Raw genomic sequence first — 10739 nt, 5'->3', positions numbered from 1 at the left:
CAGTATTAGTATCAGTACCGGTATCGGTATCGGTATCGGTATCGGTATCGGTATCGGTAACGGTATCGGCATTAGCATTATTTTTATCATTATCATTAGTATTAGCATTAACATTAGTATCAGTATTAGTATTAGTATTAGTATTACGATTAGTGTTAGTATCAGTATTCACATTAGTATTAGTATTAGTATTAGTATTAATATTTTTGAATATAATATGTATCAATATCAGTATCACTATTATCGTTATTAATATACTATTAGTATTAGTATTAGTATTAGTATTAGTATTAGCATCAGTATTAGCATTAGCATTTGTATTAGTATTAGTATTAGTATTAGTATTAGTATTAGTATTAGTATTAGTATTAGTATTAGTATTAGTATTAGTATTAGTATTAGTGATAGTATTAGTATTAATATTAGTATTAGTATTAGTATTAGTATTAGTATTAGTATTGGTATTAGTATTAATATTAGTATAATTAGTATTAGTATTAGTATTAGTATTAGTATTAGTATTAGGATTAGTATTAGTAATAATATTAGTATTAGTATTAGTATTAGTATTAAGTATTACAAGTTGCATGGGCAATTATATATCGTAATGCAGAGAATAGAGTATGGGTAGCATAAAGAAATTAATCAAGTTGGAATCAGGCGAATAATGTTATTAACAATTTTGTCTACAAGGAGGGTTTATAAGTGATTATGAAGGTATAGCACAAATTTTTGTGATTTTATAACAAAAAATTTCATCTCTAATGTACATTAGTGCCGCTCCAATGAATTTTTTTAATCTAGGTAATTTTATATAAATTGTATTTATTTTACATTTTTAGGTGATTTATTATTCAGTAATGTGTACGACTGAGAGAATATGAACAAAATGTGTAGGTTACTCACAAGGTATTAGATGAGTTGTAAACGATTTCAATGCATGTATAAAATATCACTTTGATAACTAAATTTCATGTTAAGGATTCGAGTGCATTGGGCGAGATAGTTTTACGATTTGGGTCAGATGAGGTATTGTATATTTTATATCACAAGTATTTATTTTATATTTTATTTTATTATTATTTTTGTTTAAGTTTTGTATTTAAATCAGATGCAATGGATATTTTTTTTGTTTTGGACTATATCATATTATATATCAATTAATTAAAGTTTTTACTATATTATTTTATTTAAATGTATTTTCATTGTTCGTTACCGTAGCTTCGTGTTATATTGTACCAACATTCAGATTAATGTACAAGAGTGGTCCATTCATTCGATTCCCCACTTGGAGTTGGTTGTGGCATTTCGGCGTGGATGGTTTGTACAAGATTGCCATTTTATATTTATGTAGATTTTTTGGTGATGATATAAAATACGAAATTGTTATTTTTTGTTCGGTCGTATTCGACTTAAATCCTCGACCTTTTTTTAGTTCGGTAATTTTTTAGAATAATTTCTTTTGATCTAAAATTTGATCCCGTGCATCGCACGGGTGAGATACTAGTTTATTTGAAAGACAAAAAAGTTGGATGTCTCTCTTTTAATTAAGTGCTCTTGTCATGGGCCTTTTTGTGATTAACCCTACTTTTTTTTGCAAATAAATGTAGTAAAGTTGAATTTGATTATTTACTTTAGTATTAATAATAACTAAAATTTAACAATTACTTATGATATCCTTTTACAAATTATAAAATTTTAATTATATATATATATATAAGAAACTCAAATAATTTTTTTATGTATATTTAAGAAACTCAAATAATCTTTCGCACTAATGAGATTAAAACATGAAAATATGCATTTATTATAGAAAATATTGAAAATCTAAGGTTGTCAGATAACGCGAACGATTTTTTTAATCGACAGTTATTATGGAACAAATAGAGTAAAATGAAAATTTAAAATTAATATATTGTTTTGAATTGCTAAAAATGTTCTAATATCTTTTATCATCATAAGCTTCTCTATATTGGTAAGTGTTTGTTTAGTGGTCTAATTGCCTTTGATTTTTCAAATAGAGATTTAATGCTAATAAAAGTAACACTATAATTGTTTTTGGCAATAGCCATAAACATACGAGTATTTAATACAATAAATCATAATAAATATTAAATACTATATTTCAACTTTTGTTTTCTTGTATATTCTAGCCCATTGTTTGTTGGCCCAATTTGAACCCAAGTTTATGTTGAACCATATTTGGACTTGCACAATTTTATTAAATATTTTTTGGACCAATTTGTTTGGTCTTGTTGTGTTTGAGCCTATACCTAAAAAATAATACTCCCTCCGTTCGTAAATAATTGTCATTTTTCACTTTTCACAAAGATTAAGAAACTCAATAAACATATCTTGATTTTAGAAAAATCATATAAAAATGACTAAAACAACCTTCAATATTTAATGATTTATAAGAGAAAATTAATGAATAGAGTTTCATTAATAAGGTGAAACAGAAAAAATGGATTTAATGCAGTATTGGAAATCTAAAGTGACAGATAATATGAAACAAAAATATTTTAAAAAAGAGACAGTTATTGTGGAACAGAGGTAGTACTTGATTTTAGCCTTTCACTAATTACTAATTGATTTGTAGGATCCACACACACACTACCTTTCTTGATTATATAATTAGAAAAAGAAAAACATCCGATTATAATTTATACATATACATACATTTTTTTTAGAAACGAAGGTAAAAATTATAGATCAATAAATGTAATATTGGTTCCACCCCCCCCTCCACACACACACACACACACACACACAATCGGCCCCACCATATTTGGGACCCTTTTCCTCTATTTTTGTGTGCGAAATCAAGGCATAAACAAATCAAAGTCCATTAACCTGCATGATGAAGAAATAAGCAGAAACGTAAATCCTCTGTTTTTTTTTCCTTCTTTTTATCGTTTGCTCTGTTTTTTATTTTTACCTTTTTTTGTGTCTACTATGATGAACCGATATGAATGCATCCCCTATGATCTGAGGTCTATGTATATATAATCCACGCCTCTAAACAAAGTAACAAATCACAGTTAATATATTTTTTTTTTTTGTGTGCTAAGTGTCCTTGTTTTTTTCCCGGCAAAACATACTGAAAGCGCGCGAAGGAGAATTGGCCTGAAATTATCTTGCAACAGAAGATTCACTAGTTTAGCAGAAAAAACAATATAATAATGCATGCAATACATACACGAACACAGGACAACCTTTTCAATAGGTTACAACCAGTGGCGAGGCCATAAAAAATTGTGAGGGGGGGCTTAAACATATCGGGGGTTCGGGGGCAGAGCCCCTGAAAAATTTTTTGCTATCAAAGAAATTTAAGATGAAAATTTGATTTGAATTTTTTTTTCTCTCTATTTTCGTAAGATAATACCAAAACGAATCGCGAAAGTTAAGGCAATGTTTGGAAGCGTTTTGGATCTTATTTTGATTTCATTTTGAGTAAATATGTTTTGGGGGAATAATTTGAGAATGAAAGTAATGTTTGTTTGTATTTTGGAAGGAGACAAAATACACTATAGCAGTCAAATCATGTTTAAAGGTGTTAGAAAAAGGTATTTTGAAGAAAAAAAATGAAAGATGAAGTGATGTTTATTTGTTTTTTAGTGAAGACATTTTTTACTGTAGCAGGCAAATTATTTTACTGTAGCAGTCACATCATGTCTGAAGGAGAGAGAAACTTTTGAAATTGTTTTGAAAAAATGATTTAAAAAGTGTAATAAATCTCATTTGTTTTGGGGAAACAATGAAAACAAAATGGAAATGGTTCCAAACATTGCCTAAATTACTATAAAAATCTAAGAAACATGAATATCAAGTCGATTATGAAATTTACACAATTGACTTATAATTAATATTCTTAAGATGAAAGAAAAGACATCAAACGTTAATTGATCGCCAGTGTACGTTCGATCGCCGGTGGGTAGCAATTTAACCGCCATTAATGCGCCTATGCAATAGAACAAAGTTTTTTTTTCTTTTTCAAATAACGAGAACTAAGTTGGGAAATAGAAGACGAAACAAGTTAGACATGAAGGGGGCTTTGAGAAGTGAGACGACTTTGAATAAGTGAACTTAACTAGAGTAAAAGTAAGGGCTCGTTCGGTTACCGCTATAAGGTTCTACTGACTAAATAGTAGGGGCTAATAGCATGTCCGGTTGGCAAGATTCACACTTATTCGAAACCGCTACGAAAATCAAAGCCCGCTATTAGATGCTACTATTTCATTAAATTAGTAGTACCCCTCCCCCTGAGATTAATTTAATAGGGGGTGACTAAAAAGGAAAAAGACAGTTTTATCCTTAAAATCATATTTTATTATTGTAAACTAAGTGGTTTTATAGACAATTCATATATAATAACCGATTTTAACAATTTAATAGAAAATCTAATCTAAGAAATCGAACATGCTACTAACTAATTAATTAATTAGTCAGTAGAGAGTTAATCTAATCTCATGTAATCCAATCTAATCCAATATAGGAAACCGAACGAGCCCTAAGTGGATAAAATAATATAATTGAGTAGGCAAAAAAAAAACAAAAAAAAAGGAATATATATATATATATATATATATATATATATATATATATATATATATATATATATATATATATATATATATATATATATATATATATATATATATATATATATATATATATATAGTAGGGACAATTTTTGAAGTGAGGGGGGGCTTGAGTCCACCCTAGCCCTTGGGTGGACTCGCCCCTGGTTACAACATCAAATACAATGAACCCACATAAAAAAAAAAAAAAAAAAAAAAAAAAAAAAAAAAAAAAAAAACCGACACCCAAAAAACAGAACCGGGGGCAAAAAGAACAAAAAACACAAGAGTTATAACTGCGCGCCATTTCGTCATCAGGCGATCGATGAAACAACTGACGCAGGCAGACAGCAGCTTCGGAAAGATGACGTAAGCGCGCGAATTGCGGATGAGAAGATTCTCCGTTTGATTGCTCCTCGGACGGGAACTTCAAAAGAGTGGCGGCGGTGGTGGTGGTGGTGGTGGCATGGCGGTTTCTTGATCTTGGTGGGCTTGTCTGAGAATAGTACCCTGGAATCTGTTATTGAGTTGATTTTGCTCATTTTGTTTGGATCGCTTTTTAAATTTAGAGAGAGAAAGAATTGGGATTGACGTTATGGTAGTTGGTGCATATGCTAACTATTATATAGTAGGGAAACCATGAGGAGAGAAAGAGCATTAGCTGATCAAAGGTGAAATAAAAGAATTTGCTTTTGCCACTTTGCACCCTCAATAACTTTTATTAGCATTTTGCACCCTTGAATATATTAAATTATTCAAAATGCACACTAAGTTTAATTTTTTTTAAAATCCAATGAAGGCAACTTCTTTTTCTGGTGGCATTTGTTTTTTTTATTGCAAAATATTTAATTGAATTGTTATTTTCTTCCACCTCTAGCCTCTTTTCGAGCATATAAAGTGTGGATAAAATTATTTCACTTAATCACTTGAAAATTATTTTCTCAAAAAAAAAAAAAAAAACATAAGATATCCTAACAATATTACTAAAAAAATTTGCACCATGAAGATAAACCATTTCCACGCAAAATTATTTAAAAATTATATAGTTTCTCAAAAAAAAAACAATTTATTAAATTTCTTTTAATAATTCAATTAAAAGAAATTTGTAACTTTTCTTTCCCGGTAAAATATAACTTTTAAATATTTTGATTGGATATATTTTTAGTTCTGTACTTTGTAGATTTGACATTTTGAACCCTAAAAAACACCATAAAAAGATGAAAATTATCCTCATTAGCTTTAAAAAATATTGGGGGTGCATAATAGATCATTCATAATGTTTTGAGGGTCAAAATACTATTACATTTTCTTTGAAGGTGGAAAGTGATAAAATTATATTTTAGGAGCTGCAATGTAGAATAAGTCAATGCGGAAAAAGTTGAGAGGGAGAGGATCATGAGATGAAGGTAAGAGAGGCCAGAGAGAGGGGCGAGGTGTGAATAGGAACTTTCTCGGAAACTGGGATATATTTATATATATATATATATATATATATATATATATATATATATATATATATATATATATATATAAAGAGTTTAAATTCCCACGGATGAGCTGATTATGTACAATAATCGGATTCCATTAATATTGTGCCACGTGGATGATTTAATTAACAAACTCTAAATCTAACCAAACTAAATAAAATTACCGTAGTTATAAATTTAGGGTTAACAACTAATGCCCGCATGGGTGTAGCTCAACTGGTTCCGGAGGTGGTAAGTAAGTGCAAGGTCCTAAGATCGAATCCTGGCAGCCGCAGTGTGGGAATTTCAACTCCAATGAGTTGGTTCCTTGTGGGCACCAGGTCCGGGTCCGCTACCTTAACGGGTCGTTGAGTTACCATGATTTACATTTCTCCATCAATCCTTGTCGGGCCAAAGGGATTTCGCCTTTTGGTGCAAGGGTTAACAACTAATGAAATAATAATAATAATAATAATAGTAATAATAATAATAATATAAGCTTAGTTTGAAGCATTATATATATTACCCAAAATTGATTGGTCTAATTTCATAATTAATTTACTTTGATCCTGTCAAAGGCAAGATCTATGCTCAACGTCCCTTTCGTGTAGGAATTCATAATTAATTTACTTTAATTTATATATATATTACCCTAGAATCTATGCTTAACTAACATACCTTTCGTGTATCATTTTTTGTCTAAAAACTGGCGTACATAATCTCATTCAATCGAAGAAGTAATCTATTTCCCTAATTGATTTAGATTTTCTTCCTTTTGTAGGCCCACCACCGTCCACAACTCAGCATCCTTTCTACAAATATTTTGGTTTCTCTTACGAATTAAATAAATTAAATTAAATTCCTCAGGTATTTTTCGAACAAAATTTCCTAATTTTTTTAAAAACTTTGCCAAAATCTCGAGTTTCTGAACTGAAATTTTCAAAAATTTGACAAATCATGAAGTTTTTTTTTTTTTTCGATAACTTCAATTTGAAATCGAAATGGATCCACCCAACCCAAATATGGAGGTGAATGTTACATTTTTTTTGGAAACAGATTAATTTTTTTCAGCACTTTCATGTAGATAGACACACAAAAAACCCAAAAAAAAATTAAAAAACAATCGGCTCGCCTGGCGAACCCGATGAATCTGGTTTGCCCTAAACCATGCGAAACCGAACTGAGTCGCACAATTTTAGGCGAACCGGATGTACACGGTTTGTCCGATTTTATTCGGGTTCAAAATTCAGTCCAAGTTCAGACCAAAAAAAAAAACAAAACTGTACTTGTCATTGATTATAGTAATTACTATGTATGATATGAGTGGGGTTGGTAACTACTTCATTATTATATTTTGACAACTTAAATTTCTATTATGGAACAAATTAAGCTATACATTATATTTCATGCAAATAAATAAATAAAAATTCTGGAGCTGGAAAAATCTTGTATAGTAGTCAACCAAATATTTAACCAAATAAATGGATAATTTCCATCTTGAATTTCAGTCCCTCAGTTTTAGTTTTAATTTCAACTTTTAATTTTATTTTTTTATTGTAAGCTCTGATTTTGCATAAATTGAATATTTTTACTATTTTTTGTTTTTGTTTTTGTTTTACACAATCAGCAAACAACATAGAGCCCTAAAGAGAGGTCTGATATTTTTACTTTTTTTTAAGGGCTTAGTGGCAATAAAGAAAGAAGGGTAAATTATAACCACCCCTTAGGTATGGTAAAATTACGAAAACCCCCCTTCAGTTTCGGTAATTACTATAAATCCCTCAATTATAAATTGTTTTACACGTCCACCCTTTGCGGTTTCAAATTAAGTGTAATTTTCGAGATTATATGGAATATTATCACTTTTGTACCCGTTTTATCCCATTCGAACTCACATTTTGAAGCAAGACGATCATAATATGTGTTTTTTGGCTTGTATATATATCATATTGTGGTGCATCAGAAACTGTATTTTTACACAAAACAAGTACATAATAGAGCACATTCCACAAAATCTAGATGATTATGTTGAATTTGACACCATAAGGGTGAAAGTGTAAGAGAAAATCATAGTTGGGGAATAGATGTAATTATCCAAACAAAAGAGATTTTTTCGTAAAGTAACTATAGCTTAGGGGTGGTTGTAATTTACCCAAAGAAGAATCATCATTCTATCTCCCTTAAATTAGTCAGCACTGTCAAAAGTTAGGAATTGCAATAGGTAAGGATTTGTCGCGTCTTAGATCCGAAACCGACTTATTTGGGACGGATTTAGGTAAATTAAACGATTTTAGGTCGATAATAGGTTTATATTTGTAGAAACATTAGTTTTGGGTCGGATTACGGATCTTATTGGAACCAACCCAAATCGATCCGTATAAATATAGACGGCGGATATATGCAAGAACATTTTTTTAATTAGTTCAAGGCCTCCTACATAAAAATACTAATTTACCCTTAATGAAATTCAAAACCAAATAAAAAACACAAATCATTTAAATAATAATAATAAAAAAAATCGGCGTTACAACGCCGATTTTGACATGTAAAGTCGACGTTGTGTCACCGATTTGATTAACAAAAATCGGCATTGTGACGCCGATTTTTGTGTATAAAATCGGTATGGGTAAATCGATTTGAGAAATCAACGAAAACACACAAAAAAACCAATTTCAATCTCAATTTTTTTTTCCAAAATCGACTAAAGCATTGCAACACAATAAGATGTAAGCATAAATTAATGTTCATCCACGCATATTTATCAAGAATCGATACTCTATTAATGTTTTCGAATTGACAAACAAAAGTTGAGTAAAAAAGATTTACTTGGTGGTGGTGATGGTGGTGGTGCGGTGGGTGATTCGCTGGTCGTCGCCGGCGTGGTGGAAATCTCGTTGATCGGCGTCCGGCGGTCTAGCGGCAGCAGTCGTGAGTTTTTTTTTTTCTTTTTCTTTTCTTTTTTTGATTTTTTGGTATTGAACAAATTAAAAATAGGGCTTGTTTATATTTGGGTATTATTTATTGATAAGAATATATTCGTCATCTTTGATCTTGATGTAATAAAATTATATTAATTTACGGGTTTGAACTAATAAACCCCTTTACCTGAGTTTGAACTAATAAAAAAGTAGGTTTACATATATCCGCCGCCATAAATATATTATATTTAATAATTAATCTATATATATGATTTGTTTATCAAACTTTCAATACTGTTCATAATATCTATTCTCATTTATCCATATTTCACCATTTCATTTTTGAAAGCTTCTTTCTTATAAGTCACGTCTAATCCTCTTGCCTTTTGAATTTTACCTATTATACAAGTTAAATGACATTTAATTATATAATTTTATTCTCCACTTTATATCAATTATAAATGTTTTTTTTTTAAATACTGTACTTTAATTTTGAGATCCTTTTATTAAAATATGCAAATAAAATATCATAAAAATTAAAAAATATTAATTTTTTTTATGTCGATCGATATGGTGAGTCAGAACCGTTTAATTCAAGTATAAGTTGAAACGGGTCTGGAATTTATACATTTTTCGTGAATCAGATTGAATTTAAGTAAACCAACTCAAAACCGACTCGTTACCATCCCTCAAAAGTGCGTGCTCCGTTTTTTGTTGTGTAAGAACTAAGAAGTAAGAACAGAGGTCAATAGAAAGTGAACCAGACAACCATAATCCCCTAAAATTATATTAATATTCAAAAAAGAAAGAAAGAAATAAAAATAAAAATAAAAAAGGGCAAGAGAATATAAACAAGCACTGCACGAGCAACAGAAGAAAATAAAAAAATGAAGGTCAAACGCAAAGATTCTCTGTGAAGAAACAACCGGCACAGTGTCGGAAAGCTGACGTCATCATAGGAAGCACCGAAGAGAAGATTCGCCGTTTAATGGCTCCTCGGACGGGAACCTCAAAAGGGTGGTGGCATGATTGTAAATACTTGATTTTGGTGGGCTTGTCTGAAAAAGAAAAACCCACAAATTCGCGTGTCGCGTTTATTCTGTTCATTACGTAGCTGTTCTTTCTTTCTGCACCATGGGTTTTATTTATTTATTTTTTTCTTTTTGGGATTTTGTAAGGTTTCTCTTTTTATTGGGGGGCAAATTGCAATTTCATGGAATTTTTCTTGGTATACGAGCGCTCACAACTCACATCTGACTCAGCTTTGTAGGTGTTTGACGCGTGGAGCTGATGTTGACAAAAGCTTTCTAATTTAAAAAAAGAAAATGAAAGTTTAATCTTAAATTCTTCTTATTGGTTGATATATATATATAATTCTTCATTAGCAATATCACATGTTAATAAATTTCGATGATGTCTCTCTCTATTTGAATATTATATTTTACTAAAAGTATTTGACTAGCTTTCTTTTAAATATGGTGTAATTAATTACTTGCTATTAAAGTGCGTGGAATCTTGGCGATTCGACATCGTTTTAATATCGATAATTGTATTTTTTTCTTTTTTAAGAAACTAAAATAACCATTCGCGCTAATGCAATATTGAAAATCTAAGGTTGTCATATAACATGAAACGATTTTTTTGAACTGACAGTTATTATGAAATAAATGGAATCAAAGTTAAATTGAAAATTAATATATTGTCTTGAATTGCAAAAAAATGTTCTAATATCTGTTATCATCGTAAGCTTCTCTCTATATTGGTAAGTGTTTACT

Source organism: Erythranthe guttata, chromosome 10 (assembly GCF_056151865.1).
Source record: "Erythranthe guttata isolate IM_541 chromosome 10, IM_541, whole genome shotgun sequence".
Classification (NCBI taxonomy): domain Eukaryota; kingdom Viridiplantae; phylum Streptophyta; class Magnoliopsida; order Lamiales; family Phrymaceae; genus Erythranthe; species Erythranthe guttata.
Note: the sequence above shows the minus strand (reverse complement) of the source record.